General features: G+C 35.8%; 1 long non-coding RNA gene across 1 annotated transcript in view; it reads right to left on the minus strand.

The window, feature by feature from the left end:
* The window catches only part of LOC110270714, a 10,934-nt gene continuing 4,608 nt past the window's right edge, over nucleotides 7,923-14,248 (minus strand). The window contains exon 3 of the long non-coding RNA XR_002360357.1: nucleotides 7,923-7,934. This is a non-coding gene — a long non-coding RNA (uncharacterized LOC110270714). The remainder of the gene's footprint in view (nucleotides 7,935-14,248) is intronic.

Genomic DNA, 14,248 nt, shown 5'->3' on the forward strand with positions numbered 1-14,248 from the left:
ATTCACCTTCCTTTTGTCTGAAGGTTTGAACATCCACTCTAAGCTTGCTAAGCTTTTGAGGAGGAAAGAACTTGGCTAAGAAAGCCGTGACCAGCTTATCCCAAGAGTTCAGGCTATCTTTAGGTTTAGAGTCTAACCATATTCTAGCTCTGTCTCTTATAGCAAATGGAAAAAGCATAAGCCTGTAGACCTCGGGATCAACCCCATTGGTCTTAACAGTATCACAGATCTGCAAGAATTCAGTTAAGAATTGAAAGAGATCTTCGGATGGAAGTCCATAAAACTTGCAATTCTGTTGCATCAGAGAAACTAATTGAGGTTTCAGCTCAAAATTCTTTGCTCCAATAGCAGGGATTGAGATGCTTCTTCTAAGTAAATTGGAATTAGGTGCAGTAAAGTCACCAAGCATCTTCCTTGCATTGTTATTATTTTCGGCCATTCCTCCTTCTTTTTCGAAAATTTCTGTCAGATTTTCTCCAGAGAGTTGTGATTTAGCTTCCCTTAGCTTCCTCTTCAGAGTTCTTTCAGGTTCAGGATCAGCTTTAACAAGAATGTTCTTGTCCTTGTTCCTGCTCATATGAAAAAGAAGAGAACAGAAAATATGGAATCCTCTATGTTACATTATAGAGATTCCTTTATGTGAGGAGAAGAAGATATGAATAGAAGAAGGAGAATCCAAACACAAGGGTGAGGAGTAGGTTTGAATTCTTAGATGAAAGAGGGGTGTTAGTAGATGAATAAATAAATAGAAGGAGGTGAGAGGGAGAGAATTTCGAGAAAAAAAATTAAAATAAAAAATATTTTTGTTTTTAATTTAAAATTAAAATTAGAATTCGAAAATTAAGAAAGAAAAATTGAATCAAATTAAATTAAATTTGAAACAATTAGTTAATTTAAAAAGGAATTTTGAAAAAGAGGGAAAGGATTTTCGAAAATTAGAGAGAGAATTAGTTAGGTAGTTTTGAAAAAGATATGATTGAAACAAAAAGATAGGATTGGTTTGAAAAAGATTTGAAAATCAATTTTTGAAAAGATAAGAAGTTAAAAAAGATTTTGAAATTGATTTTGAAAAAGATATGATTGTAACTTAATTTGAAAAAGAAATTTAAAAAGATTTGAATTTTGAAATCAAAGTTGATTACTTGACTAACAAGAAACTAAAAAGATATGATTCTAAAGTTTAAAGATTGAACCTTTTTTATTAGGCAAGTAACAAACTTAAAAATTTTGAATCAATCACATTAATTGTTAATAAAGATTTTGAAAATCAATCATAAAGTTTTCGAAAATATGAAGGAAAAATTGAAAAAGATTTGATTTTTGAAAAAGATTTGAAAAGATAGAATTTTTAAATTGAAAATTTGATTTGACTCATAAGAAACAACTAAATTTTAAAAAGTTTTGAAAAAGTCAACTCAAATTTTCGAAAATTTATGAGTGAAAAAGGGAAAGATATTTTTTTTAAAATTTTGAATTTTAATAAAGAAAGAGAAAAACATCAAAAAGACTCAAGATATAAAAATTTTGGATCAAAACAAAGGAAACATGCAAGAACACTTTGAATGCAAGGATGAACACCAAGAACACTTTGAAGATCATGATGAACATCAAGTATGTATTTTTGAAAAATTTTTAATAAGAGAAAACATGCAAGACACCAAACTTAGAAATTTTTAATATTTGGACACTAAGAATTCAAGAATGCATATGAAAAACGAGAAAAGACACAAAACAAGAAATTTTAAAGATCAAACAAGAAGATTTCTCAAGAACAACTTGAAGATCATGAAGAACATCATGTATGAATTTTTGAAAAATGCAAGAAAGGGATAAACATGCAATTGACACCAAAGTTAAAATTTGACTCAAGACTCAAACAAGAAACATTAAATTTTTGGTTTTTATGATTTTATTAAATTTTTTTTGGTTTTTTTTTCGAAAATTATTTTGGGAAAAACGAAAAAGAAGAAATTTTTTTTGTATTTTTCAAAAATAAGAAATAATAATAAAAAAACTTAAAAATAAAATAAAATTACCTAATCTGAGCAAAAAGATGAACCGTCAGTTGTCCAAACTCAAACAATCCCCGGCAACGGCGCCAAAAACTTAGTGCGCAGAAATCATGACGGTTCCATTCCTTGGTAACGGCGCTGAAAACTTTATACGCACGTTCATAATCTTAATTCTTTGTCACAACTTCGCACAACTAACCAGCAAGTGCACTGGGTCGTCCAAGTAATAAACCTTACGTGAGTAAGGGTCGATCCCACGGAGATTGTCGGCCTGAAGCAAGCTATGGTCACCTTGTAAATCTCAGTCAGGCGGATTCAAATGGTTATGGTGAATTGATAATAAAAACATAAATAAAATATAAACTGGGATAGAGATACTTATTTAATTTATTGGTGAGAATTTCAGATAAGCGTATAGAGATGCTTTCGTTCCTCCTAAACCTCTGCTTTCCTGCTGTCTTCATCCAATCATTCCTACTCCTTTCCATGGCAAGCTTTATGTAGGGCATCACCGTTGTCAATGGCTAAATCCCATCCTCTCTGTGAAAATGGTCCAATACGCTGTCACTGCATGGCTAATCATCTCTCGATTCTTGATCATACTGGAATAGGATTTACTATCCTTTTGCGTCTGTCACTACGCCCAGCACTCGCGAGTTTGAAGCTCGTCACAGCCATCCCTTCCCAGATCCTACTCGGAATACTACAGACAAGGTTTAGACTTTCCAGATCTCAGGAATGGCCGTCCATGGGTTCTAACTTATACCACGAAGATTCCAATATCTCGGACTCGGTCCTCTGTATTAGATATCTAAGAGATATTCATTCTAGCTTGTTTGCATGTAGAACAAAAGTGTTTGTCAGGCACGTGTTCATAAGTAAGAATGATGATGAGCGTCACATAATCATCACATTCATCATGTTCTTGGGTGCGAATGGATATCTTAGAATAGGAATAAGCTTGAATTGAATAGAAAAATAATAGTACTTTGCATTAATTTATGAGGAACAACAGAGCTCCACACCTTAATCTATGGTGTGTAGAAACTCTACCGTTGAAAATACATAAGTGATGAAGGTCTAGGCATGGCCGAGAGGCCAGCCCCCAAACGTGATCTAAAGATGAAACTAAAGATGTAAATACAATAGTAAAAAGTCCTATTTATACTAAACTAGTTACTAGGTTTACAGAGATAAGTAAATGATGCAGAAATATACTTCCGGGGCCCACTTGGTGTGTGCTTGGGCTGAGCATTGAGCTTTACACGTGTAGAGGCTTCTTCTGGCGTTTAACTCCACTTTGCAACCTGTTTCTGGCGTTTAACTCCAGAATGCAGCATGGAACTGGCGTTCAACGCCAGTTTACGTCATCTATCCTTAATCAAAGTATGGACTGTTATATATTGCTGGAAAGCCCTGGATGTCTACTTTCCAACGCAATTAAGAGCGTGCCATTTGAAGTTCTGTAGCTCCAAAAAATCCACTTTGAGTGCAGGAAGGTCAGAATCCAACAACATCTACAGTCCTTCTTCAACCTCTGAATCTGATTTTTGCTCAAGTCCCTCAATTTCAGCCAGAAATTACCTGAAATCACAGAAAAATATATAAACTCATAGTAAAGTCCAGAAATGTGATTTTTATTTAAAAACTAATAAAAATATACTAAAAACTAGCTAAATCATACTAAAAACTATGTAAAAACAATGCCAAAAAGCGTATAATTTATCCGCTCATCAGTGTGCGTCGCTGGCAAAATCTCTACTCACACGTACGCGTGCTTGACACGTGCGCGTGGCTTGCAAATCTTCAATGCACGCGTACGCGTGCATGACGCATGCGCGTGGCCCTCAATTCTCCATTTTGTACATCTCTTCATGAATTCTCCACTTGCATGCTTTCCTCTTCATTTCTTCCATCCGATACTTGTCTTATAAACCTAAAATCACTCAAGAAACACATCAAGGCATCGAATGGAATTAAAGTGAATTAAAACAACCAATTTAGGGCCTAAGAAACATGTTTTTACACTTAAGCACAAATTAAGGGAGAATTACAAAACCATGCTATTTCATTGAATAAATGTGGGAAAAGATGATAAAATCTCCCAAAATAAGCACAAGATAAACCACAAAATTGGGGTTTATCAGCAACGCGCAAGCGTCATCCACGCGCACGCGTGATGTTGGTCACGTGACTCATTTAGAGGCAAAACACTGGGGGGCAATTTCTGAGCTCAAGGAGGCCCAAATCCAACTCATTTCTGATGCTTTTGAACCCAAGGATGGCAAGGGATTGGAGGGAGAACCATAGTGTAGTTTCCATCATGTTGTAGGTAGAATGCTAGAGAGAGAACCCCTCCCTTCTTTCTAGAATTTAGGGTAGTTTAGGTTAAATTCTCTTAGATTCACTTTTAATTCTTATTTTGATTTAGTTTTCCCCTTTTAATTTCTTGTTGTTATATCTTTTCTCTTCTAGTTTTTCTTGTTAATTTCTTTATTTTGCTCTCTTTTATGTTTGATGAACTCTTGTTGATTTGAATTTCCTTTTAGTGCAATTTTATGTTTCCATGTCTCTTTCATGTTTGTCTTCATTGTTATTGTTGATTTCTTGCTTATGTTAGTTATGGGTTTCATTAATTCTTGCATTTTGTAATGTTTACTTTTATTGCACACTAGGTATTTGATAGAATATTTTCACTAGTTTTTGGGTAGTTCTCTTTACTCTTGGCCTAGGCTAAGGGAATTGAGTGACCTTGAGTCATTGGGTCTCATTGAATTAGTAATTTGAGAACCCTATGTGGTCAATTTGATAACCATTGACTCTAGCCTACTACTAAGTCAATTAGTAGCTAGGTTAGGACTTATGGATTGATGTTGATCAAGCCTATTTGACGTACTTAATGCTTAGAGGTAGACATTATACTTACTTCAAGCATAGGAGTAGACTTAATGGGTTGGTCACTCATAATTGTCAACATTTGGTTTGTAGACAAGGATGGTGATCTCAATTACCTATGTCTAGCCAAGATTTCTTTTCATTTCTTTATTAGTTATTGTCATTTACTTTCTTGTTATTTACTTTTCTTGCATTTTACAAAATCAAACCCCCTTGCATCTTCATAGCCAATAGTTGAGCACTTCATTGCAATTCCTTGTGAGACGACCCAAAGTTTAAATACTTCAGTTAATTCTTATTGGGGTTTGTACTTGTGACAACCAAAATCTTTTAAAATTTGATTTGAGCATTGCTTATCAGTTGGAAACTATACTTGCAACGAAGTTCTTATTTCTATTGAGAAAATTCTAGACCGATAATAATGCTCTTTCACCTCCTGTGCGTATGCACAGGTGGTTGTACGCACGCGCACGTTAGTGTGTGCTTCTCCTTTGTCTTCTTCATGTGTTCTCCCTTTGTACATGCTTCCTTCCACTTCTACCAACCCATTCTTGCCTAAATGACCTGAAATCACTCACAAAATATATCACGGCATCGAATGGAATAAAAGTGGAATTAAATCACTAATTTAAGCACAAAAACGCATGTTTTTACATTTAGGTTCAACTTAGGGATGAAACACAAAAGTATGCTATTTAAGTGAATAAATGTGAGTTTATGTGATGAAATCCATTCAAATCAAGCCAAAATATATCATCAAATATGGACTCATCAGGTGGCGAGCTTGAAGAAGAAGGGGGAGCTGCTAGCGGATGTGAAGGGCATGATTTTCACTGCCGAGGAGACGATGAAGGCTCAGACTTTGGTTCTTGCACCGGGCGTGGACGTGTCCATGATAGGTGCGTTCAAGACCGTTAGGGATGGCCAAATCGTTGACTTGGAGTAGCTTCTTCTATGTAATTTTTCTTAAGTTTGGTAGGCCATTTTGGTGTGACATTTTTTTAATTTTGTGAGCCGTGTGTTTGGCTGTTACTATTTATTTTGAAGTTTTAAGTTGTTGGGCCGTTTTCTCAGCATAACAGTTCGTTTTGTAAGCCGTTTTGATTACTTTCATTACTTTCATTGCGGTAGGTCCGTTTTCAGGCTATTAAGTCATTTTTATGACTTCTGTTTAGTATGATGGGTCCACTTGGGGTTGTTTTACTTTATCAGTGTTATTTGAGGTCTCTTGGTGGACCGTTACTGGGTAGTGGGCTTTCGGTGGGTTGCGCTAGTTCTATTTATGTCGTGGATATCCGTATTTATTTTGGGTGATTCTGAGTAAGCTATGGGGTGTTTAGCTTTAGTGATTCTGGTGGTGAACTGGGCCATGAATTTCCTGGAGATGTCATGAAAGCTGGCTACGGAGCCATTCGGGAGGGTGTTGAACCATTTAATTACGAGGCCGACTAGGGTTACTGGGAATGCCCTGCATTGGACCGCATCTACGGCTCTTTCCAGGTTTATCCTGGCTTCGAAGGCCGTCAGGTGTTCCTAGGGATCTTTGGTCCCATCGTACTTCATGTCAGTGTGCTTGTCGAAGCCCTTCGAGAGTTTGGCTCTCAAGATTCTTTCTGTGAATGGGGTGGTTCCCATTATCATGTGCTAGCTTCATGCAAGTTTGGCCTCCCGATGGTGCTGTCGATCGTCTTCTCCACATTGGCGTTCTGGATCCCAAAAAACACTAAGTTCGTGTCACTTGCTGTGTCATCGTTCAGGTGACCAGTTTCTGGTATTGCGATAAGACTGGATCCTATAAGTCGCTTGAATTGCATGCTACGGGTGATACCGTTCTTTGGGCGTAACTCGGCCTTCAAGGTTTTTCACCCTGAGGCATAACTCTTGGATTATTTGGACTGCCTTCTCTCCTAGCCCATTGGATGCCCGAGCTTCAGTGGGTAGATGGTTGTCCTCTTTTGGTTGTTGCCGGGTCGGGATTGGTTGGCGATACACAGTGCTTGTCATCCTCCTGTAGATGGGGGAGTGTTACCTTGGAGTTCAGGAGTTGGGCTTCTTGGGTGTGAGTCATGGTGGTGGCTTGAGGATTGCTCCTCGAGATTGTCCGTCATCTCACCACGATTTGGCAGTCCCCACAAACGGCACCAATATACTAGAAGTCTCTGGTACGGGTTTTGAGATGGATCAGAGCCTTGAGAGTCGAGGCAGTTGTCGAATCATCTTTTTAGAGTGGCGGGTGGTGGTACCTGCAAAGACACTCCGACAACCAAGTCAGAATGGATCTGAGACGTAATAGGTGTGTGGAATGAGTGACGTACCTGAAGGGGACTCTGGTTCTCCTTTATATAGCTGGTGGTAGTCATCTCATCATATTTGAATTCGAATGTTGGTTAGAGGTTGAAGGGACGTTTTTGGGCCACCAACAGAGGGTCTGAACCTGGGTAGTTGGGTAGAGGCCATTCTAATGCAGGACCCGAGGACTGGGTCTATAACAGAGGTAAATACCAAATCGGTACCCAAAAGATTTAGACGCTGACAAAATGGTACTTGAAAGATATTATCGATAAAAAGATCCCTAAAATAAGATTAATTTTGACAAAAATGATCAGCCATCAATTGAGTTACCTGGAGTTAAGATTAAATGCTGGGATGTCAGTTAACAATTATCATAATTACAAAAGTTATCCATGCTTTTAATTTTTATAATTTTAAAATCACTCCAATTTTAATTTTTCTAAAAACTCTAATCCCTTTTTTCTGAGACTCTCATCTCTTCATTCTCTTCATTGTCATTCACACATGTTTTCTTCTTCTTCCCAAATAAACTCCTCCTTATTTCTGTTCGCCACTGCCTCTACCTTCCTCGTCGGCGGTGTGGTCCCGTCCTCTGACAGCCAATTAGTTCGGGGAGGCATTCTCTGGCCTGGGAATGTGGGCTTGGCTTACGGTAGACTCAGGAACCTGAGCTTACCTTTAGCAACCAAATTTTGTGATGAAGATGCAGGATATTCAGAAGGACCGAAATAATATCTTTATCTAAAAGATCTGAGGGGAATGCAAGCCATTGGTGTTTTTCTTAATGTGAAGATCCAAACATGGGATGATGGTGATGAAAATATGGAGGAGGCGGCTCCTTTAGCTTCATCTTAGTCATCGCAGGCCCAGGCGAGAGAGGAAATAAGTTGCTACTGCTGTAGAAGAGACTTTGAAACCGGTGGAGCCAGAGGTGGCGGATTTAACAGAGGAGGAGGAAGAGAAAAAGAAAAAAAAGAGGAAGAGTTTTGCTCAGAAGGAGAAGGAAGCTGGTTATGCTACTTGCAAGAAGAAGCAGTTTGAGATCGCGATTGTACATTACTAAAAGGCTATGGAGTTGGTTGGAGGAAGGAGGAGGAGAAAGGTAGAAGCGGAGAAGAAATAGATGAGAGTCTCATAAAAAGGGATTAGAGTTTTTAGACAAATTATAAATGGGGGTGTTTAAAATTATAAAATTAAAGTTATGGATAAATTTTGTAATTATGATAATTACTAACTGACACCTCATCATTTAACCTTAACTCCAGGTAACTCAATTGACGGCTAGTCACTTTTATCAAAATTAATTTTTTTTAAGAGATCTTTTTGTTGATAATATCTTTCAGATACTATTTTGTCAGCGTCTGAATCTTTCGGGTACCGATTTGGTATTTATCTCATTAATTTATATATTTACATAACATGATATAATGTTTTATACTTTGGTTAGTATTTCTATTTCATTTCATTTCATGACTCCTCAAAAAATAAGAAAAAAAAAAACAAAAAAGAAAGAAGAGGTTGTGGATTGAATCTGAATCGAAAACTTTTCTGAGCTTCTTTTCCTTCCCCTAATTTCTTTTTTGTTGTGAACTTGTGGTCTTTCTTTTCTATTTCTCTCAAAACATGACTTACAGAGGGAGGCAGGGTCCAAAGTTTTCAACCTTTGAGAAAGAGATTCCTCAATCTCAATTATCATCATCTGAAAACAATAAAATCAGGAGACGGGATGAATTAACTAGACAAACTAGATAAGTTGTGTTTATGTTGGGGATGAATTCTAGATCTGGAATACAAGGCTCATGTTGTGGACTTAGGAACTGCTAAGCTTCTTAATGTAAAGTCATCAAATTGGGTCTTTTTTTCACTAATCATTACACATTTTGTTTGCAATACTTGTTTGCTATGCAATATTCACTAATTATTTTTATGAAAATAATCTTTAATCTCGTTATTAACAAAAATACTGATGATAAAGTTGTTCGTTTTGATTTAAAAGATGACAAATTTATACCAAATCTACAACTTTACAAAGGATCGGTATATCTGTTTCTTTAAAATTGTGAGGGTCAAACTTGTCCTTAAAAAAATGGTCAACGACGAATTTACGATTTTTAGATCCTAAAAAACTGCCTTTATCCCCCTTGTTTATAATCACATAATTGGGGTTTATTATTCAATTTCTTTTCATCATTATCTAAACACCACTAATAATTTGACATATTAATTTTAAAAACTATAGTTTCCTCTTCCAAAATAGGATCCCCCTTCCCTCTCTTTTATCATCCTCACAATTTAAATTCAAAACCATTAAAAAAAAGAATATGAATTTGCCTACCACTCAAGCAATCTAGTGTCGCTCAACAACAATTACTTTAATATGCCATTTAACTAGGGTGTTCATGGTTCTATTTTTTTATAAACTGAACTAAAACTACACCACGCCATCTTAAATGGATTAAAAATTAAATTAAATTATTCTTTCACATAACAAATTAGTTTAAACCCAGTTTATAATGCAATGCATTAGTTTAAATTAGTTTATAAAAATAAAACCAATTTTAATTTAAAAAATAATTTAAACTAATTTATATGCTAAAACTAGTTTTTAACATATAAAAAATTGATTTTAATCCATTCTCTTCTCTCTCCCCCTCTCACCCATTCTCTTCTCTCTCTTTGTCTCTCTCTCTCCCTCCCTCTCTCTCTCTCTCTCTCTCTCTCTCTCTCTCTCTCTTCTTCTCTCTCTCCCTCCCTTCTCTCTGTTGCTCTCTCTTTCTCTATCTCCCTCTCTCTTTCTCATATCAAAGAGGCCTTAAATCATCCCATAAAAAATTCAAAAGTTGCATGAATCATAAAATATGCACATACTAATAAACTACATAATTATCATATTTTTTTTCAATGACAATGGTCAAAACATGATATGATATAGCACTAACTTAAATAAAGTTAAAAATAAACTAATTCAAACCCAACACAATTTTTGTCCATTACAATATTCTAATCATCTTCTAAAAAAATACGCGTGCCAACATTTGTTGCAGGAATTTTTTTTACATAAAAAAAAATCTCATTAATTGTAGAAAAAATAACAATTAGTAAATAAGCAATAAAAAAATAGTATATTACCTTGTTCAGCTTTTTCAATCTCTTCAAAATGTTCAATTAGTCCAAAAGGCTCATCTATTACCCAATCTTGAGTGCATACAAGAGCTTCCACCATATGTGGTATTAAGGAGCTCCGATAAGGGTCAATAATCCTTTCTCCCGTACTAAACGCGTCATCAGATGCAATTGTAGAAATTGGTATGGCTAGAACTTCTCGAGAGCCATACATGCAAGATTAGGGAATCAATGATAAACCACTATTTTATGGTTTATCTTGTGTTTAATTGAGTGGTTTCATCAAGCCTTTACCTACTTATTCATACGATTTGCATGATTTTATAATTCCTTTCTAGTATTGTTTTATGATTGAAAACTTGCTTCCTAAAGATCTTTAATTAGTATATTTTAATTCTCCTTTATACCATTCGATGTCGTGATCCGTGTGTTAAGTGTTTCAGGCTTTATAGGGTAGGAATGGCTTAGAGAATAGAGAGGAAGCTTGCAAAAATGGAAGGAACACAAGAAACTAAGGAGATGACCAGCGAACACCGACGCGCGCGCATGGCTCACGCGAGCGCGCGTAATAGAGAAAATTACAGCGACGTGTGCGCATGGATTGGAGTCTGCACAAATGACGTGAACGCGTGAATGACGCGCTCGCGTGACAAGAAAAATCGCTAAATGAGGCGAACGCGTGGATGACGGGTACGCATGACCTGCGCGATCTGCAAACTTAACAGAAAACGTTGTGGGCGATCTCAGGCCGCATTTTGACCCAGTTTTTGGCCCAAAAATATACAATAAAGCCAGGAAACATGCAGAGACTCAACACACAACTTTACACGACTTCATATATTCTCATTAGGATAGTTTTAGGTCTTTAGATCTGAATCTAGAGTGAATTACTCTTCCTTTAGGTTCTCTTTACATTCCCAATTTATTGCTTTTGCTTTTAGATATGAAGAGTCATTACCTCCATTAAAGATACTATTCTAGTTTGTTTCCTTACTTACTCTTTTATTTATTCCATATTTTTAATTCTTGTTTAAAGTAGTAAGTGGATTATTTTCATGAATTGTTAATGCAAAGGATTACTTTTATTTTTAATCAATTTTGAATCCATATTTTATTTAAATTCATCATGTCTTCTTCTTATATTTTTATCAGCGTTATATTCATGTCAATGGAGTAGACTCCATACTTGACATGGGGGTTGATTAGGAAGAGACACTTGAGTTGGAAGGCTTAGGTGTTGATTAAACTGGAAGTTGTTGGCTAGTTTTGTATTTACTAACGCTAGACCTTCCCAAGGGAGAAGATTAGGATTTGCGAATAAGAGTTAGCTCAATCACTTGACTTTCCTTTATTTAGTAAGGGTTAACTAAGTGAAAACAACAACCTTTTTAATACTACACTTAAGAGATCCCAACAAGGATAGAACTTCCAATTAATCATTCCCCTAGTCAAGGCTTTTTATCTAGAATATTAATAATAATTCTTAGTTTTTATTACTTTAATTTACAATTATTTAATTGCTCATTATTCAACTCTCAAACTCTCGTGGAAATTCCTAATTAATAAAATAGCATCCTTTTTCGCAACTCGTTGGGAGACGACCTGGGACTCATACTCCTAGTATTTTTCTATTCTAAACTTTTTGTGACAACCTTTCTAAATTGATGAGGCGAATTTTTGCTGGTTAAGAGCTATACTCGCAGCGCTGTTCTATTATATTATAATCTCTTAATTGGTCTAACTTCCGCCACTCGTCAATTGGGTTGAATTTTCCTTCCACCAATCCAAAATATCCAACTCTGCCGATTTATTTATAGGCTCACAATCTTCTTTCAGATATTTGTCAAGTTCATATTTAGCATCTGAATTACATCCAGTTGACTGCAAATAAATATTCAAGATATCATCTTCATCCTCTTCATTATTTATTGCATCTTAATTACTTTGAGACTCATTTTCTTTGCCTTGATAGTGATTATAAAGGGAGTTTAAACAAGTAAGCAATTTTGACTTGAATTCTCCTTCCTTTTCTACACCAAATAACTCATCCAAAATTCAATTTACAAAATCCAACTTGTGACATGGATCAAGCACAATTTAACATGTTAATGCCATTTGGAGTTCCCCAATACTTATCATATTTTCTTTGCATCGTAGACGCTATTAATAAATACATTGTTAATTACTATGATAGTCACAGGTCAAAGAAACTTTAGTACCATGTTCATCTTGAGAATATTCTATTGACAAATATGCGGTAATTATAACTATTAGAAGTTTCCAAAGTGAGTCAGTTCAATAGTCATATCTCTATATGCACTATCTATATATATAATTTAATAAATAAAATCTATTAATCTTCATCCAATGAAGACCTAAATTTTTAAATTTAGTCAAAGACCTTATCATATTAACCCTTTAATTGAATAAAATATATAATAACAATAATAAATTATTTGACACATGATTGATTAAATTGTGGTCATACTACTTATTCCCAATAATCTCCTACTTGCACGAGAGTCAATCATGATAGATTGGATCTTGGGCATTGATGAGCGGATAATTTATACCCTTTTTGGCATTATTTTTACATAGTTTTTAGTATGTTTTAATTACTTTTTATTATATTTTTATTAGTTTTTATTCAAAAATTACATTTCTGGACTTTACTATGAGTTTGTGTGTTTTGCTGTGATTTTAGGTATTTTCTGGCTGAAATTAAGGGACCTGAGCAAATCTCTGATTCAGAGGCTGAAAAAGGACTACAGATGCTGTGGGATTCTGACCTTCCTGCACTCGAAGTGGATTTTATGGAGCTACAAAAGCCCAATTGGCGCTCTCTCAATTGCGTTGGAAAGTAGACATCCTAGGCTTTCCAGCAATATATAATAGTCCATACTTTTCCCGAGATTTGATGGCCCAAACTGGCATTCAAAGTCAGCCTAAAACATATTGGTGTAAATCGCCCAAATTGGCACAAGAATTGGAGTTAAACGCCCAAACTGGCACCAAATGTAACACCCTAACTACCAAAGCTCACGCTTCCGGCTGCGTGACTCTGATAGCTCAGACATTACGACGACACTTATACTATTTAATACTAAAAACAGAATATATCAAGATAAAGGCGAGGGTACAACAAGTAATAATCTAAAGCAATACAGAGCATTTCAACAACTAAATAAACTCTTCGTGACTTCTGCGCCCATATCCTAAAAGGGGACAAATGTAGGAGGGTGAGAACATCATCCTCGAAAGGGTTCTCAGTAGAGGGTTTTTGGGAATTACTGTAATAGGATACGTGAAGATAAACCGTACTAGTGATTAATAACCGTCTTATGCCTCCTTTTCAAAAACAACGGTTTACAATAAAAGTAAGGTCTGAAAATCTTTTCTGAAAGAGGAACTGTTACATTCCTAAAACTCAAAAGCTTTTCAAAAGGTTTATCTATGCTGAACCAAATAACATTTCATACATTTCCAAACCAGGACCACAAAACCGAAACCAACCATCGGTCCATCTCAATTCAACCACGGCCCTAGGCCCAAGCAATCCAACTGATGAGGGATATTTTATACGCTTTTTGGGGATAATTTCATATAGTTTAGAGTATGTTTTAGTTAGTTTTTAGTCTATTTCTAGTAGTTTTTAGGAAAAATTCATATTTCTGGACTTTACTATGAGTTGTGTGTTTTTCTGTAATTTCAGGTAATTTTCTGGCTGAAATTGAAGGAGCTGAGCAAAAATCTGATTCAGGCTGAAAAAGGACTGCTGATGCTGTTGGATTCTGACCTCCCTGCACTCAAAGTGGATTTTCTGGAGCTACAGAACTCGAAATGGCATGCTTCCAATTGCATTGGAAAGTAGATATCCAGGGCTTTCCAGCAATATATAATAGTCCATACTTTACACAAGGATAGAC

The sequence above is a fragment of the Arachis ipaensis genome, chromosome B04, assembly GCF_000816755.2.
Source record: "Arachis ipaensis cultivar K30076 chromosome B04, Araip1.1, whole genome shotgun sequence".
In the NCBI taxonomy this organism is placed as follows: Eukaryota; Viridiplantae; Streptophyta; class Magnoliopsida; order Fabales; family Fabaceae; genus Arachis; species Arachis ipaensis.